Source organism: Juglans microcarpa x Juglans regia, chromosome 4D, assembly GCF_004785595.1.
Source record: "Juglans microcarpa x Juglans regia isolate MS1-56 chromosome 4D, Jm3101_v1.0, whole genome shotgun sequence".
Classification (NCBI taxonomy): domain Eukaryota; kingdom Viridiplantae; phylum Streptophyta; class Magnoliopsida; order Fagales; family Juglandaceae; genus Juglans; species Juglans microcarpa x Juglans regia.
The window spans coordinates 12306405-12323105 of NC_054600.1; positions in this window are offsets into that span (position 1 = coordinate 12306405).

A 16701-nucleotide genomic window follows, 5' to 3' on the forward strand; every position below is an offset into this window, starting at 1 on the left:
GAAACAGAGCCGTCGCCCTCCTCCACGGTAGCCACCTCAAGAGGCTTCGAACCACCTCTTCGATGACACAGAGTTTGCCAGCCATCTTTTTCCATCGCACCCACTCCCTTTCGGTAAGCCCATGACCGCCGCCAGCCTCCTCTCCTTTTCAGTTGTTTTCGGTTTAACAGATTTCTCCCTCTCTAGCTCTCGCTTTCTCTCTCGGCGTCGCGCCGCCGTGACCCCTACCAGCCACCCAAAGCCGTCGCACGTCAGCTCCTCTCTCGATGAGTCCATCGCAGAACCTCTCCCTCACTCTCACAAACTCTCTATTTTGTTTGGCCTATGTACTTTGTCTTCCATAAGAATCCTAAATTCTTGATGGGCCCTTGGGCCCAAGGCCTTTATGTGCATGTGATGGGCTTGTTTAGATGGACTCATGTAGTAATATTATTATGGGCCAGAATTGCAACTCTTTCAGATTGTAATGATCTTTAATGGACTTGTATTTTTGAATTTGGACTTGATCTTGTATTATTTCAACAACTGTTTTAGTAATTTTTATTGGGCTTAATATTCTAAAGGTGAGATTTTACTTAGATAAATATAAGCAAATTGGACTTAAATTATTATAGAAAGCACTTAAAGGAATTAAAGTATATTTTATACCATCGAGCCTACTATGTTAAGTAATTTTCCAATTGACTATTTAATTAGATTTTCAAGATTTCTATGTTATACTTTAAATAGAAAAAATTAAGAAATATGTTAAGAATATGTAAATTATAATTATTAGATTTCTTATAAGATTAAATAATTATGTTAAGCATAGGAAAATAAATTTATTTTAATAATTGAGATTTTTATGATTTATGTTAAAATAGCTCTAATATTCTACTAAATTATAAAATGTTATTAGTATTTAAGTAATTTAAATGCTAAGATTTATTGATTATGGTGTTAAACAAAAGATTTATTTGACTATCTTTTAGATTGTGAATTTAATTTAATAGGATATTAGTAAATGTTGTTTTCCCAAGCAGATTTAGTGATAGTTATTATTGCGTATATGTGTCGAGTTATGAAGTGATATTCAAGAAGAAGCGCAGCAAGGTAAGTAATTTTATCACAAATTAGGATCATCACAGTTCAGCTTATAAATAAGTATTATTCAAGCCAATTCATTTCCAGCCAATTATTTATGCACCACTCATGTCATATACAAACATGTCATCTAGCATAGCATACAATTTTGTCATTCTGCATCATGTTTAAATTTAGAAATTATGATTATGTATGTAATATGTCATGCATCTCATGTGTATAAGACACGTAAGCCATCTTAAATTCAAGTGCAAGATAAGATCAGGTCAATTAATAAGATGGCCATTCAGATGCATGGTACCAATGCAGTTAAGTTTCAGGATGGGTGTGCAAGCCACGGGCTCAAGCGTGGTCTACCATAGTATGTCAAAATACTATCAGCAGCTCCCCTTGCGACCGCAGGACGTGGGGCCTGTGCACAACCTCGCACATAGGGTTAAGTGTGTTGGCCAGTCAGATAAATCAGTTAAATCAAATAAATCAGTCAAATCAGTCAGTTAATTCAGTTAGATCAATCATGCATAGAATAAACATCAGTATGAACAGTCATGAATTTAAACTCTCAGTATGAAAACTTTTATGAAAATCTTATGTTTATTATGTTTACGTTGTGATGAATTTCTTGTTGAGTCTTTGACTCATTTTAGTTTGTTCATTTTTTTTAACCACCCAGGTGAGGATAATGAATACAAGCAGGCAGACCAGGATTAGAAGGAGCAGTTAATTTTGGTTTCAGACTTTTTAAAATAAAATTTACTTTTATGACATGAATTTATTTCAGTTTATTCATTTAATATTTTTGGAAGACATTTTATTAGACATTTTTCTACAAAATAAATTTCAAATATCATTTATAAAATATGAGATCTCTTGCCGGGTTTATTTTATGAAAAATATGTGACACTCCTAACCTACGGGAAGGAGGGGTTATAATGTACTAAAATTCTAATCACATCCAACTAAAAATAATATAATATTTATAAATATGACGTACAAATAGTATATCTAAGAGGAAAAAATGTGGAATATTAAGAGAGGATGAGAGAAGGAGAGAAGGAGGTGATGAGGAAGATTGGAGGAAATGAGGAAGAGATGAGAGGAATAGTGGAGGGAGGAAGAGAGGAGGACATGATTAAGAGGAGGACAGAAAGAGAAGAGGAAGAATGGAGGAGGGAGTAAGAGTGGAGAGAGTAAGAGAGGAGGAGAGGAAAAGTAGTGGGAGGAATAGGAGAATAGGAAGAGAGGATGAAGAGAAGAGGAGGAGGAGGAAGAGTGGAGAGAAAAAATAGAGGGAGGAAGAGAGGATGAAGAACAGGACAGGAAGAGAGGACGGAGAGTGGAGAGGAATAAAGGAGGAAATGAAGAGTTGAGGAGAGAAAGAAAGAGGAGGAGGAGGAGGTAGCGAGGAGGAAGAGTGGAGGATGAGAGGAGAGGATGAATAGGAGGATAGGAAGAGCGGAGGAAGAGTGAAGGATTGGAAGAAATAAGGAAGAGTGGAGGAAAGAAGAGAGGGAGAGGACAAGGAGGAGGAAGAGAGGAGATAGAGAGGAAGAGGGAAAAAACTAGTAAAACAAATATAGGAAATCTTCAACTATGAGATTACTTTTAGTAGTATTGATTGTTAAAAGAAAGTTGCTCAAAATTAATTTCTCAAAGAACACAAAATAGATCAATAAAAAACTTGAATACGTTTACCTGGCTCTATAAAATATATAAACATAACAAGTACCTTCATCAATCTTTACAAAGTTCATTACTACGTTGCTAAAACTGGATCAACTGGCATGGAAAACTTGCACTATTAGAAAATCCTACAAAACCACAAATTTTGTAACTGATGGAAGATTATGATTCATTTACAAGAAAATATAACAAACCTAGAGTTAATGAAGGACTACGCTTGAACTTCCACAATATTAAGACAATATAGTATAAAATAAAATGGAAAGTTCATGAAAGCATGCCAATAAGAGACAAAGCTTCTAACAAATATACTTGGTGACTACTTGGACAGAATACTACAATTAGCTTGCAATAATATAGTTGTTGAAAGATATCAGTGTAACTTGTGTAACTACGCTTCATCATCGCAAAATATATGTCATCAGATAAAAAATGATTGAACGCAGTTTATCTTGCAATCTGCTATCAAACTATTTACCTTTTCCGTCTAAATGAGGATTATAATTCCGAATATAAAATGAAAATATAAGTACCTAAATCAACACTATTCATCCTTTCATCTTTACATCAAAATGAAAGGTATTCTTGAATGAAGGGCTAAGACCTATAAATAATATTTTGTACAATTAAAATGATGATTACAAAATGACATCTGTAGACTTAGAGAACGTCTGCCTCATTTGGATCAAAGCTGAAAACTAGCCACTAAGTCTATCCAATCAAGGTTGTGTATGTCTAAGGCTTCCTCAACAAATCTCAAGGCTTGGAAATTACCCATATGAATTGCAAAACAAATACCAAAAGTCTAGTCACATCCAACTAAAAATAATATAATATTTAAAATTATAACAAACAAATAGTATATCTAAATGGAAAAAATGTTGGCTATTAAGAGATGATGAGATGAGAGAAGGTAGAGAGGAGATGAAAGTGGATGGAGGAAGAAAGAAAAAAGAGAGGAGGACAGGATTAAGAGGAGTACAGGAAGAATGAAGGGAGGAAAGAAAGGATTGGGAGAGTGGCTGATAGAAATAGAGGACAAAGAGTTGAGGAGAATGATGAAGAGTAAAGGGAGGAAAAAAGGTGGAAGAGAGGAGGTCAGGATGAAGAGGAGGACAAGAAGAGAGGAGCAGAGGAAGAGAGGAAGAAAGGAAGTGTGGAGGAGAGAAGAAAAGAGGAGGAGAAGGAAGCGAGGAGGAGAGGAGGAAAAGAACTGTGGAGAAGAGGAAGAAGAGAAAGAAGAGAGGAGGACAGGACAAGGAGGATGAGGAGGAAAATAGGATAAGGGAAAAAATTGGTAATAAAAAAATATAGGAAATCTTCTACTATCAGATTCCTTTTAGTAATAATGAATGTTAAAAAAAGTTTCGAGAAATATGCATTGCAAAAGTAACTTTTCAAAGAAACAAAGTAGATCAATAAAAAAAACCTAAATACATTTACCTAATTCTATAAAATACATCAACAAAGCAAGTACATTCTTTCATCAATCTTTACAAAGTTCATTGCTACATTGCTAATACTAGATCAACCAGCATGGAAAACCTGCATTGTTAGACAATCCAACAGAATCACAAATTTTGCAACTAATGGAAGAGTATGATTAATCTGCAAGAAAATAAAACATACCTCGAGTTTATGAAGGACAACGTTTGAACTTGCACATTATTAAAATAATATAATGTAAAATAAAATGGACAGTTCATGAAAACATGCCAAGAAGAAACATGAAGTTTCTAACATACTATACATGGTGATTCCTTGGGCAGATACCACAGTTAGCTTGTCATAATATAGTTGGTTAAGTTTTCAATGTAAACTCTGTAGCTAACCTTTTTAATAGTAGAATATAAGTCATCAGATACAAAATGATAGAATGAAATTTATCTTGTAATTTGCCATCAAACTATTTAGCTTTGTCGTCTAAATGAGGATTATAATTTCGAATACAAAATGACAATATAAGTATCTAAATTAACAATTCTTCATCCATTCATCTTTGTATCAAAATGACAGGTATTTCTGAATGAATGGCAAAGACCTATAAATAGTATTTTATACAAACAAAATAATGAATACAAAATGCCATCTATAGACCGATAGTGTTTGCCTCCATTGGATCAAAGCTGAATGCTAGCCACTATGTCTATCGAATCAACGTTGTTTATGCCTAAAACCTCCTTACCAAATCTCAAGGTTTGGAAATTAAATTTTAAAACCCTTTAGAATCGCGGAAGAAGTACTAAAAGTCTAATCACATCCAACCAAAAGTAATATAATATTTAAAAATATAACATACAAATAGTATATCTAGGATGAAGAAATGTTAAATATTTAGAGAGGAAGAATGGAGGGAGGAAGAGAAGTGGAAGAGAGCAAGAAAGGAGGAATAATGCAAAAGTGGAAGAGGAGGAAATAAGAGGATGAGGAAGCGATGAGGAAATGAAGAGTGGAGGGAGGAAGAGTGGAGGACAGGATGAAGAGGATAAGAGGAAGAGTGAAGGAGAGGAACTAGGAGGAGAGGTGGACGAGTGAAGGAGAGGAAGAGATGATGAGAGGAGGAAGAGTGAGGAAGAGTGGAGGAGAGAAAGAAGAGAGGAGGAAAGGATAAGGAGAAGGAGGAAAGGAGGATGAGGGAAAAAAACTGGTAATAAAAAAAGATAGGAAAGCTTCTGCTATGAAATTCCTTTTAGGAATAATGACTATTAAAAAAAAGTTTCTAAAAATAAGCATTGCAAAAATAATGTTTCAAAGAAACAAAGTAGATCAATAAAAAAAATCTGAATACGTTTACCGACTCTATAAAATACATAAACAAAGCAAGTGCATTCCTTCATCAATCTTTACAAAGTTCGGTGCTACATTGCTAATACTGGGTCAACTAGCATGGAAAACCTGCACTATTAGACAATCTAACAGAACCACAAATTTTGCAACTAGTGGAAGAGTATGATTAATTTACAAGGAAATATAACAAACCTCGAGTTTATGAAGGACAATGTTTGAACTTCCACATTATTAAAATAATATAATGTAAAATAAAAAAGAAAGTTCATGCAAACATGCTAACAAGAGACATAAAGTTTCTAACATAATATACCTGGTGATTCCTTGGGCATATACCACAGTTAGGTTGTCATAATATAGTTGGTTAAAGCTTTCAGTGTAAATTGTGTAACTACCCTTTTTGATAGTAGAATAATATAAGTCATTAGATAAAAAATGATAGAATGAAATTTATCCTATAATCTGCCATCAAACTATTTACCTTTGCCGTCTAAATGAGGATTATAATTTCGAATATAAAACGATAAAATAATTACCTAAATCAACCTTTTTTTGTCCCTTCATCTTTGTATCAAAATGAAAGGTATTCCTCAATGAAGACTAAAGACCCATAAATAGTATTTTATACAAACAAAAGAATAAATATAAAATGTCATCTATAGACATACAGAGCGTCTGCCTCCATTGGATCAAAACGGAATGCTAGCCACAAAGTCTATCCAATGAATGTTGTATATGCCTAAAACCTCCTCACAAAATCTCAAGATTTGGAAATTAAATTTTAAAACCCTTAAGAATCGCTAAAAAAGTACTAAAAGTCTAATCATATAGGAGGAAGAAATGTTAAATATTAAGAGAGGATGAGTGGAGAACAGGAGGAGAGGAGAAGAGTAGGAGAAGAGTAGGAGAAAGAGTGGAGGAGATGAGGAAGAGTGGAGGGAGGAAGAGAGGTGGAAGAGAACAAGAGAGGAGGAAAGAAGAGGATGACGAAGCGAAGAGAAAAGGAAGAGTGGAGGGATGAAGAGAGGTGGAAGAGAGGAGAAAGAGTGAATGAGAGGAAGTAGGAGGAGAGGAGAAGGTGTGAAGGAGAGGAAGAGATGTGGAGAGGAAGAAGAGTGGAAGAGAGAAAGAAATGAGGAAGAGTGGAGGGAGGATGAGAGGAAGAGATGATGTGGGAAAAAACTAGTAAAAACAAATATAGGAATTCTTCTGCTATGCTATTAATTTTAGCAGTAATGACCATTAAAAATAAGTTCCTAATAATATGCTTTGCAAAAATAATGTCTCAAAGAACAAAAAATAAATCAATAAAAAAAACCTAAAATCGTTTACCTAACTCTATAAAACACATAAACATAGCAAGTAACTTTCTTCATCAATCTTTACAAAGTTTGTTGCTACATTGCTAAAACCGGATGACCTGGCATGGAAAACCTGCTCTACTATACAATCTTACAGAACCACAAATTTGCAACTAATGAAAGAGTATGATTAATCTACAAAGAAATATAACAAACCTCGAGTTAATGAAGAACAACATTTAAACTTCCACATTATCAAGACAATAAAATGTAAAATAAATTGGAAAGTTCATGCAAACATGCCAATAAGAGACATAAAGCATTTAACATTATCTACCTGGTGATTCCATTGGCAGAATACCACAGTTAACTTGTCATAATATAATTGTTGAAAGCTATCAGTGTAACCTGTATAACTAACCTTCATAATCGTTGAATATATGTCGTCAAATAAAAAGTCAGAGATCGTAATTTTTCCTGTAATCTACCATCAAACTATTTACCTTTGCGTTATAAATGAGGATTATAATTTCAAATAGAAAACAATAATATAAATACCTAAATCAACCCTTCTTCAGCCCTTCATCTTTGCATCAACATTCCTAAATGAAAGGCTAAGACCTATAAATAGTATTTTATACAAACAAAATGATGAGTACGAAATGTCATCTATAGACTTAGAGAGTGTCTGCCTGCTTTAGATCAAAGCTCTAGGCTAGCCACTAAGTCTATCCAATCAAGGTTGTATATGCCTAAGGTCTCCTCAACAAATCTCAAAGTTTGGAAATTAAAAGTTAAAACCCATAAAAATTGAGAAAAAAATACCAATAGTTTAATCACATCTAACAAAAAATAATATTGTATTTAAAAATATAACATAAAAATAATATATCCAAGAGCAAAAATGTGGAATATTAAGAAAGGATGTGAGAAAGATGGGAGAAAGGGTGGAGAGGAAGACTTGACAGAGAAAAAGAGATGGAAGACAGGAGGACAGGTTAAAGAAGAGGATTGGAAGGGAGGAGGACAGGTGGAGGAGAGGAGGATGAGAGGAGTGGAAGATTGGAGGCAGGATGAGAGGTGGAAGAGAGGTGGACATGATCAAGAGTAGGACAAGAAGAAAGGAGGAAGAGTGGAGGAGAGGATGAAGAGTGGAGGGAGGAAGAGAGGTGGAAGAGTGGAGGAGCGAAAGAAGAGAGGAGTAGATGACAAGGACGATGAGGAGTAGAGGATGAGGGAAAAAACTGGTAATAAAAAAATATATGAAATCTTTTGCTATGAGATTACTTTTAGTAACAATGATGCTATGAGATTACTTTTAGTAACAATGATGGTTAAAAAAAGTTTCTAACAATATGTATTGCAAAAATAATGTTTCAAAGAATAGAAAGTAGATCGATAAAAAAACCTGAATACGTTTACCTATCTCTATAAAATACATAAACAAAGCAAGTACCTTCCTTTTTCAATATTTACAAAGTTCATTGCTATATTGCTAATACTGGGTCAACCAGCATGGAAAACCTACACTATTATACAAACTTACAGAACCACAAATTTGCAACTAATAGAAGAGTATGATTAATCTACAAAGAAATATAACAAACCTCGAGTTAATGAAGAACAATGTTTAAACTTCCACATTATCAAGACAATATAATGTAAAATAAAATGAAAAGTTCATGCAAACATGCCAATAAGAGACATAAAGCTTCTAACATAATATACTTGGTGATTCCTTGGGCAGATACCACAGTTAGCTTGTCATAATATAGTTGGTTAAAGCTTTCAGTGTAAACTGAGTAACTACCCATTTTGATAGTAGAATATAAGAAGTCATCAGATAAAAAATGAAAGAATTAAATTTATCCTGTAATCTGCCATCAAACTATTTACCTTTACTGTCTAAATGAGGATTATAATTTTGAATATAAAACGATAAAATAATTACCTAAATCAATCATTCTTCATCCCTCATCTTTGCATTAAAATGAAATATATTTCTAAATGAATGGCAAAGACTTATAAATAGTATTTTATACAAACAAAATGATAAATACAAAATGCCATCTATAGACCTACAGAGTGTCTGCCTCCATCGGATCAAAGCTGAAAGCTAGCCGCTAAGTTTATCAAATCAACGTTGTATATTCCTAAAATCTCCTAACCAAATCTCAAGGTTTAGAAATTAAATTTTAAAACACTTAAGAATCGCAAAAGAAGTACTAAAAGTCTATTCATATCTAACCAAAAATAATATAATATTTAAAAATATAACATACAAATAGTATACCTAGGTGGAACAAATGTTAAATATTAAGAGGGGGTGAGAGGAGGAGAGGAGAAACGAGGAAGCAAGGAGGGGAGGACGAAGAGTGGAGAGAGGAAGAGAGGTGACAGAGAGCAAGAGAGGAGGAAGAATGCAAGAGAGGAATAGAGAATGAAAGAAAGAGTGGAGGGAGGAAGAGAGGAGGACAGGAGGAAGAGTGAATGAGAAGGAGTAGGAGGAGAGGAGGGAGGAGGAGTGAATGAGAGGAAGAGTGAAAGAGTGAAAGAAATGAGGAAGAGTGGAGGGAGGAAGAGATGAAGAGATGATGTGGGAAAAAACTAGTAAAAACAAATCTAGGAATTCTTCTGTTATGCTATTAATTTTAGCAGTAATGACCATTAAAAATAAGTTCCTAATAATATGCATTGCAAAAATAATGTCTCAAAGAACACAAAGTAAATCAATAAAAAAACCTGAAATCATTTACCTAACCCTATAAAAGACATCAACATAGCAAGTAACTTTCTTCATCAATCTTTACAAAGTTCGTTGCTATATTGCTAAAACCGGATAACTTGGCATGGAAAATCTGCTCTATTATACAATCTTACAGAACCACAAATTTGTTACTCATCAAAGAGTATGATTAATCTACAAGGAAATATAACAAACCTCGAGTTAATGAAGGACAACATTTAAACTTCCACATTATCAAGACAATATAATGTAAAATAAAATGGAAAGTTCAAGCAAACATACCAATAAGAGACATAAAGCATCTAACATTACCTACCTGGTGATTTCATTGGTAGAATACAACAGTTAGCTTGTCATAATATAGTTGTTGAAAGCTATTAGTTTAACCTATATAACTACCCTTCATAATCGTTGAATATATGTCGTCAAATAAAAAGTCAGAGAACGCAATTTATCATGTAATCTGCCATCAAACTATTTACCTTTGCAGTCTAAATGAGGATTATAATTTCAAATAGAAAATGACAATATAAATGCCTAAGTCAACCTTTCTTCATCCCATCATCTTTACATCAAAATTCCTGAATGAAGGGCTAAGACCTATAAATGGTATTTTATACAAACAAAATTATGAGTACGAAATGTCATCTATAGACTTAGAAAGCGTTTGCCTGCTTTAGATCAAAGCTCTAGGCTAGTCACTAAGTCTATCCAATCAAGGTTGTATATCCTAAGGCCTCCTCAACAAATCTCAAAGTTTGAAAATTAAAATTTAAAACCGTAAAAATTGTGAAAGAAATGCCAAAAGTTTAATCACATCTATCAAAAAAATATCTAATATATAAAAATATAACATAAAAATAGTATATCCAAGAGCAGAAATATGGAATATTGAGAGGATGAGAGGAGGACGGGAGGAAGAGTGGAGAGGAAGACTTGACGGAGAAAGAAAGGAGGGCAGGTTGAAGAAGAGGATTGGAAGGGAGGAGGAAAGGTGGAGGAGATGAGGAGGATGAGAGGAGTGGAAGAGTGGAGGCAGGATGAGAGGTGGAAGAGAGGAGAACAGGAAGAAATGAGGAAGAGTGGAGGAGAGGACAATGAGTGGTAAATCTTCTGCTATGAGATTACTTTTAGTAACAATGACTGTTAAAAAAAAGTTCTAAAAATATATATTGCAAAAATAATGTTTCAAAGAACAAAAAGTAGATCAATAAAAAAACATGAATACGTTTACCTACTCTATAAAATACATAAACAAAGCAAGTACCTTTTTTCTTCAATCTCTACAAAGTTCGTTGCTACATTGCTAATACTAGGTCAACCATCATGGAAAACCTGCACTATTATACAAACTTACAGAACCAAAAATTTGCAACTTATGGAAGAGTATGATTAATCTACAAGGAAATATAACAAACATCGAGTCAATGAAGGATAATCTTTAAACTTCCACATTATCAAGACAATATAATGAGAAGTTCATGCAAACATGCCAATAAGAGACATAAAGCTTCTAACATAATATACCTGGTGATTACTTGGGCAAGTACCACAGTTAGCTTGTCATAATATAGTTGGTTAAAGCTTTCAATGTACATTGTGTAACTACCCTTTTTAATAGTAGAATATAAGTCAACAGATAAAAAATGAAAGAATTAAATTTATCCTATAATCTGCCATCAAATTATTTACCTTTTCCGTCTAATGAGGATTAAAATTTTGCATATAAAACGACAAAATAATTACCTAAATCAACCATTCTTGATCCCTTCATCTTTGCATCAAAATGAAAGGTATTCTTGAATGAAGGGCAAAGACTTATAAATAGTATTTTATACAAACAAAATGATAAATACAAAATGCCATCTATAGAGCTACAAAGCATCTACCTCCATCAAATCAAAACTGAAAGCTAGCCACTAAGTCTATCCAATCAACATTGTATATGCCTAAAACCTCCTCACAAAATCGCAAGGTTTGGAAATTAAATTTTAAAACACTTAAGAATTGCGAAAGAAGTACTAAAAGTCTAATCATATCCAACCAAAAATAATATAATATTTAAAAATATAACATACAAATAGTATATCTAGGAGGAATAAATGTTAAATATTAAGAGAGGGTGAGAGGAGAAGAGGGGAAGCGAGGTGGGAAGGAGGAAGAGTGGAGGGAGGAAGAGAGGTGACAGAGAGCAAGAGAGGAGGAAGAATGCAAGAGATGAAGAGATGAGGAAAGAAGAGGATGAGGAAGCGAGGAGGAAATGAAGAGTGGAGGGAGGAAGAGAGGTGGAAGAAAGGAGGACAGGATGGAGAGGAAGTCGGAGGAGAGGAGGGATGAGGAGTGAAGGAGAGGAAGAGATGAGGAGAGGAGGAAGAGTGGAAGAAACGCGGGAGGGTAGAGGGAGGAAGAGAGGAAGAAATGATGTGGGAAAAAACTAGTAAAAACAAATATAGAAATTCTTCTGCTATGCTATTAATTTTAGCAATAATGACCGTTAAAAATAAGTTTCTAATAATATGCATTGCAAAAATAATGTCTCAAAGAACACAAATAAATCAAAAAAAAATCTGAAATTGTTTACCTGACTCTATAAAATACATAAGCATAGCAAGTACCTTTCTTCATCAATTTTTACAAAGTTCGTTGCTATATTGCTAAAACTAGATAACTTGGCATGGAAAACCTACACTATTATACAATCTTATAGAAGCACAAATTTGCAACTAATGGAAGAGTATGATTAATCTACAAGGAAATATAACAAACCTCGAGTTAATAGAGGATAACGTTTAAACTTTCACATTATCAAGACAATATAATGGAAAATAAAATGGAAAATTCATGCAAACATGCCAATAAGAGACATAAAGCATCTAACATTATCTACCTGGTGATTCCTAGGGCAGAATACCGTAGTTAGCTTGTCATAATATAGTTGTTGAAAGCTACCCATCATAATCGTAGATTATATGTCGTCAAATAAAAGGTCATAGAATGAATTTATCTTGTGTCTAAATGAGGATTATAATTTCGAATAGAAAACGACAATATAAATGCCTAAATCAACCATTCTCCATCCCTTCATCTTTGCATCAACATTCTTGAATGAAGTGCTAAAACCTATAAATAGTATTTTATGCAAACAAAATGATGAGTACAAAATGTCATCTATAGACTTAGAGAGTGTCTACCTGCTTTATATCAAAGCTGAAGGCTAGCCACTAAGTTTATCGAATCAAGGTTGTATATGTCTAAGGCCTCCTCAACAAATCTCAAAGTTTGGAAATTCAAATTTAAAACCCGTAAAAATGATGAATACAAAATGCCATTTATAAACCTACAGAGAGCGCCTTCGTCCATTGGATCAAAGCTGAATGCTAGCCACTAAGTCTATCCTATAAACGTTGTATATGCCAAGTTTGGAAATTAAAACTTAAAACCCGTAAGAATTTCGAAAGAAAAAATGTGGAATATTAAGAGAGTATGAGAGGAGAAAGAGAGGAGGATGAAAAGAGGAGTGGAAAAGTGGAGGGAGGAAGAGAGGTGGACATCAATAAGAGAAGAGCCAGAAGAGAGGAGGGAGCGTGGAGAGTGGAGGGAGGAAGATAGGTAAAAGAGAGGTGCAGCGGAAGAGTGGAGGGAGGAAGAAAATGACAGGAAGAGAGGAGGAGAAAGATGACAGGAAAAGGAGGAGGAAGTGGAGAGGAAGAATGGAAGGAGGAAGAGAGGTGGAAGAGCGGAGGATAGGATGAAGTGGAGGAAATGAAGAGTTGGAGGAGAGGAGGAATAGTGGAAAAAGAGAGGAGTGGAAGAGAGGAGGAGAGGATGAAGAGTGAAGGAAAGGATGAGAGGATGAAGAGTTGAGGAGAGGGAGGAAGAGCGGATGAGGAAGAGGGGATGAAAAGTGGAGAGGAGGACAGGAAGAGAAGCGTTAAAGTGGAGGGAGGAAGAGAGGAGGACAGGATAAGAGGAGTGGAGGAGAGGAGGAAAGAGGGGGAGAGAAGCAATAGTGGAGGAAGTGAGGAGAGGAAGAGAAGTGAGGAAGAGAGGTGGAAGAGAGGATGAAGAGGAGGATAGGAAGAGAGGAAGAGGGGAGGAAATGAAGAGGGGAGGACAAAAGAAAGAGGAGGAGGAAGCGAGGATAGGAGGAAGAGTGGATGAAGAGAGGAGAGGAATAGTGGAGGGAGAAATAGATGTGGAAGAGTGAAGAAGAGGTTGAAGAGGATAGGAAGAGATGAGGAAGAGTGAAGGAGAGGAAGAAAGGAGGAAGAAAGTAGGGAGGAAGAGAGGAAGATAGGAGGAAAGGAAGAGAGGAGGAGAGGACAAGGAGGAGGAGGAATGGAGAATGAGAAAAAACTAGTAAAAAAAAAACATAAGAAATCTTCTCCTATGAGATTACTTTTAGCAATAATAACTGTTAAAAAAAAGTTTCTAAAAATATGAATTGCAAAAATAATGTCTCAAAGAACAGAAAATAGATCAATAAAAAAAACCTGACTACATTTACCTGGCTCCATAAAATGCATAAACATAGCAAGTACCTTATTCATCAATCTTTACAAATTCGTTGCTACATTGCTAAAACCGGATCAACTGGCATGTAAACTTTGCACTATTAGAGCACTGGCATTGGCTTAGCCAAATACCAGGGCATTTAAAAATTTTGGTTTTATATTAGTGAAACCCTCTACATTGAAATAGCCAAAACTTGGGAGCTCCATATATGAGCTCCAGGAAATGCAAACCTTTCTCCATCTTTGGCTAGACACTGTTCATAGCCAAAACACATTTTATTTCAAAATATTGCTATTTTCAATTATTAATTAACATTGACAATGCTCTTAGACAATCCAACAGAACCACAAATTTTGCAACTAATTGAAAAGTAAGATTACAAGGAAATATAACAAATCAGAGTTAATGAAAGACAACGTTTGAACTTCCACATTATTAAGACAATATAATTTAAAATAAAATAAAAAGTTCTTGAAAATATGCCAATAAGAGACATAAAGCTTCTAACATAATATACTTGGTGATTCCTTTGGCAAAAACCACAATTAGCTTATCATAATATAGTTGTTGAAAGCTATCACTGTAACCTCTTCATCGTCGTAGAATATATGACATCAGATAAAAAAATGATAGAGCTAAATTTATTATGTAATCTGCCATCAAACTATTTACCTTTGCCATCTAAATGCGGATTGTAATTTCGAATAAAAAACGACAATATAAGTACCTAAATCAACCCTTCTTCATCTCTTCATCTTTGCATCAACCCTTCTTCATCCCTTCATCTTTAAAGGATAAAGACCTATAAATAGCATTTTATACAAACAAAATGACGAGTACAAAATGTCATCTATAGACCTAGAGAGTGTCTGCCTCCTTAAGATCAAAGCTGAATGATAGTCACTAAGTCTAACGAATCAACGTTGCATATGCCTAAGACCTCATCACCAAATCTCAAGGTTTGGAATTAAATTTTAAAACCCGTAAGAATTACGAAAGAAGTACCAAAAGTCTAATCACATCCAACCAAAAATAATATAATATTTAAAAATATAATATATAAATAGTATATCTAAGAGGAAGAAATGTTAAATATTAGGAGATGATGAGAAGAGAAGAAGAGGAGAGGAGGAGGAGATGAGAAAAAGTGGAGGGAGGAAGAGAGTTGGCAAAAAGGAGGAGAGGAAGAAGAGACAAGAAGAGTGGAGGAGAGGAGGAAGGGATGAGAGGAAGAGTGGAGGGAGGAAAAGAGGCGAAAGAGAAGAGGAGAAGATGCAGAGATAGGAAGAGTGGATGAGAGGAAGAAATGAGGAAGAGAGGAAGAGGGAAAGAAAGGAGGAGAGGAGGAGGAAGAGACGATGAGGGAAAAAACTAGTAGTAAACGAATACAAGAAATCTTCTACTATACTATTACTTTTGGCAATAATGACTGTTAAAAATAAGTTCCTAATAATATGCATTGCATAAATTATGTCTCAAAAAACACAAAAATAGATCAATAAAAAAAACCTAAATACGTTTACCTGGCTCTATAAAATACATAAACATAGCAAGTACCTTCATCAATCTTTATAAAGTTCGTTGCCACATTGCTAAAACTGGATCGACTGGCATGGAAAACCTGTACTATTAGACAATCTAATAGAACCCCAAATTTTGCAACTAATGGAAGAGTGATTAATCTATAAGGAAATATAACAAACCTAGAGTTAATAAAGGACAACGTTTGAACTTCCACATTATTAAGACAATATAATGTAAAATAAAATGGAAAGTTCATGAACACATGCCAAGAAGAAACATAAAGCTTCCAACATAATATACCTGGTGATTCCTTGGACATAATACCACAGTTAGCTTGTCATAATATAGTTGTTGAAAGCTATCGGTGTAACTACCCTTCATCATCGTAGAATATATGTCATCATTTAAAAAATGATAGAACGAAATTTATCCTGTTATATGTCATCAAACTATTTACCTTTGCCGTCTAAATGAGGATTTGAAATTCGAATAGAAAACAACAATATAAGTACCTAAATCAATCATTCTTCATCCATTCATCTTTGCATCAAAATGAAAGGTATTTTATACAAATAAAATGATGAGAACAAAATGCCCTCTATGGACCTAGAGAGTATCTACCTCCTTTGGATCAAAACTGAAGGCTAGCCACTAAGTCTATCCAATCAAGGTTGTATATACACCTAACGCCTCCTCAAAAAATCTCAAAGTTTGAAAATTTTAAAACCCGTAAGAATTGCAAAAGAAATACCAAAAGTCTAATCACATTAACAAAAAATAATATAATATTTAAAAATATTACATACAAATATTATGTCTAAGAAGAAAAAATGTGGAATATTAGGAGAGGATTAGAGGAGGAAGAGAGTAGAGGAAAAGTGGAGGGCAGAATAGAGGTGGGAGAGAGGAGGATAGGAAGAGAGGAGGACATGATTAAGAGAAGGATAGGAAAAAAGGAGGAAAAGTCGAGGAGGAGGAAGAGTGGAGAGGAAGAGAGGTGGAATAGAGGAGGAAGAGTGGAGGAGAAAGGAAGAGAGGAGGAAAGAGGAGGAGAGGAAGAAG